Source organism: Poecilia latipinna, unplaced genomic scaffold, assembly GCF_001443285.1.
Source record: "Poecilia latipinna isolate Pla-1442-1.1 unplaced genomic scaffold, P_latipinna-1.0 Scaffold132, whole genome shotgun sequence".
Taxonomy (NCBI): domain Eukaryota; kingdom Metazoa; phylum Chordata; class Actinopteri; order Cyprinodontiformes; family Poeciliidae; genus Poecilia; species Poecilia latipinna.
In genome coordinates this window covers 146,488-149,058 of record NW_015112748.1, presented here as the reverse complement: position 1 = coordinate 149,058, position 2,571 = coordinate 146,488, and the positions used below count along the sequence as shown (strand labels likewise).

At 43.0% G+C, this 2,571-nt stretch overlaps 1 protein-coding gene and 1 long non-coding RNA gene across 5 annotated transcripts in view; one reads left to right on the top strand and one right to left on the bottom strand.

Moving 5' to 3' along the window:
• arhgap12b (Rho GTPase activating protein 12b) overlaps window positions 1–541 on the bottom strand; it is a 77,818-nt gene extending 77,277 nt beyond the window's left edge. For 2 of the 4 annotated variants that reach the window (XM_015028656.1, XM_015028657.1), the window contains exon 1: window positions 409–541. The gene's annotated coding sequence lies outside the window, so the exon portion shown is untranslated. The remainder of the gene's footprint in view (window positions 1–408) is intronic. The other 2 variants (XM_015028658.1, XM_015028659.1) reach the window with 1 other exon arrangement.
• Window positions 532–1,396, top strand: LOC106945179 (uncharacterized). The gene is made up of 2 exons (XR_001424500.1): window positions 532–618; window positions 855–1,396. It is a non-coding gene; the product is annotated as an uncharacterized LOC106945179 (long non-coding RNA).
• The last annotated feature ends 1,175 nt before the right edge of the window (window positions 1,397–2,571 follow it).

Sequence of the window (2,571 nt, the reverse complement as noted above, 5' to 3'; positions counted from 1 at the left end):
TAATCCTTGTGCGTTGACAACAAAGAATCCCCAGTCACCATCACCACAGCTTCCCAGGAACCGGGACAGAGACCCCCGCTATCCCCACCACCACCAACACCACCTGAACCAGCGGGAGGAAACGAGCCCGACAATTAGGGACGTGTGTGCCAAAACAGAAGGATGCAGCCATCACCTGCTATGCTTAATTACACCACCTGGCACAACTTTTACCGTTAGAAAAGTGACGCTAGCCGAACCGCTCCCTCGTCAGAAGGATAATGCCCTGAATATTTCCACAGTGTTGCTGCGCTGCGGACAAAAAGCACTGCAGGTTCACTGGGAGCCCCCAGCTCTGCAACAGAAGCCAATAGCCTCTCACCGGGCCAGAACGTCACGTAGAACCGAACCGAACCGAACCGCACTCACCCCCTCCGGAACGAGCTGCTGTGGTGTCGGCCTTTGTGCTCCGTTAGCCACCGCTGAAGGAGAGCAGGAGAAGTTTTCCGGAGCCCTGTTACCTAGCGTGTGTTACCCCGACAGAGCCCGCAGCAGCAGCCCTCCAGTCAGCCGCGCGGTTCGCAATCCCCCGCCTCTCTGCTGGACGTCTATTCAGGGAGACAACAGCGGCGACATCCGGTCAGCGCTGTTAGAATAAAAGCTTTATCGATTTCTTTTTTGTTTCTTTTATTTCATTTCTTCAGCAAAAACTTTTGGGGTGGCAAAAATAATAAAAAAAAAATATATATATATATATATATATATATATATATATATATATATATATATATATATATATATATACACACACACACATATTTTTGGATTTCTTTAAATTTAATCTTTTATATTTATTTATTGTGTTTCATATTTAGGTCTTGATTGAAGAAGATGAACTCAAGATCATATTTGGGGTACACAGGATTTTTCCAGGCGTGTCTATACCCCCTCCCATACTCCCCACCACCTCCACCTTCCTGGGGGGACCACTCCTAAAGTTGACTAGCTAAATATGAAACAAATGATCTATAATCAGTGGGGGAGATATGGCTCTCTGCCAAAGGCAGCATGCCCTGGGAGGCATCATGAGTTAAAAAAAATAAATAAATGTTGCATATTTTTCCAATTTGGAATACAGAACGTTTTGCTTCAAACATGTAATGTCACTGCTTTGTAATATTTTCGATATACCTACATTTCGCATGTTGACAGTATGTGTTACACTTTAGGCATGCAAAATGATATAAGTCATTCGATATATCCAAAAACATTTTGTGCTGAGAGGTGAGTTTGCGATGTTTATTTTTTAGATGTTTATGTATTGGTTATCTACAACCACACACAAAACAATGAAAAATAAAACATTTTACATGTGACATATATTTCTTTGGAAACAATGCATTAAAAATGGCAGCACTCTGTTGTTCATTACGCTTTAATATTAACAAAAGCAATTCAATATATAAACATAATTAAATGTTATTAGGCCTTTAGCTTTTTAAAGCTTAAATTAACACCAAATTCACAAATTCATCCAAGTTTCCTGCTTTTATTTTGGAGACCCTACTGGATATAATTGGAGCTTTGCTCAGCAGCTTGATTCAGCTGCGGTCTCCACTCAGCAGACACCGGGCTGTCTCTCTCACCCCGGCCGTCTGTCTGTCAGCGCTGATGAAGCGCATCCGGAGCCCCGTGGCCGGCGTGCCGTGCGCGCCTCCCGGTTCGACACCTCCAGAGCACAGCCCGATGGTTTCCAGCTCCGCAGAAACTCCGGGGCTTTCTCTGCTCCAGCTGGAGTATTTGACATTTCCTTTCATCCCGTCGCGTCTTCAACGATTGATTACAACACATAAAATCCCGGGTTTAATGTTCACATTCTTCAGGTCTTAAACGTGTAAAGTTTCCCCGCGGCCCCTCCCGTCGGCGCTGACTTCTCTTTGGCAGACACAGCGGGTAGTTTCACCATCTGAGCAGGATCATGAATGATTTAATGGTTGCATGATCCAAGAGCACAGCAGGCCTTCAGTGGAAAACACTCACCCAGACTACAGACAGACTGACATCAGCCTCAGGACAAAGAACAAGTGGACAGGATTTCAGGATAATGTAGGAATGTTTGTCTAAAAAAGCGCCACACCAGGGAAAAGCACAGACTGTCGGAGTGAGGAGGAAGTGACAGATGGAAGCACAAATGGGAATCCATCAGTTCTTGCTTTCCAGAATGTAAATATGGATTCCATGGAATGCAATATCATCATTTAAATATGTGCCCCCCCCCCCCCGACCCCCAAGCAGGAAATAATTCCACAAATATTGAGCTTCTTCAGACTGCAATTTATTATGTTTAGAAAAGAAAAACAAAGTCTGGGAAAATTAATTATTTTGATCTATTTTGTCATTCAGCTTCTGCTAAGTGAAGACATTTATATAAATATTTCGTCAAGTATGGTGACAGACCTACAGCTTCAGTCAGTTTACTTACACATAACTGCAGTGAATATTATATTAATCTCCTGGCTTTTTATGATGTATTTTAACAGATTTTTTTCCCCTCAAATATTTACACTCTTAGGAATATCCAGAGAAATGTCC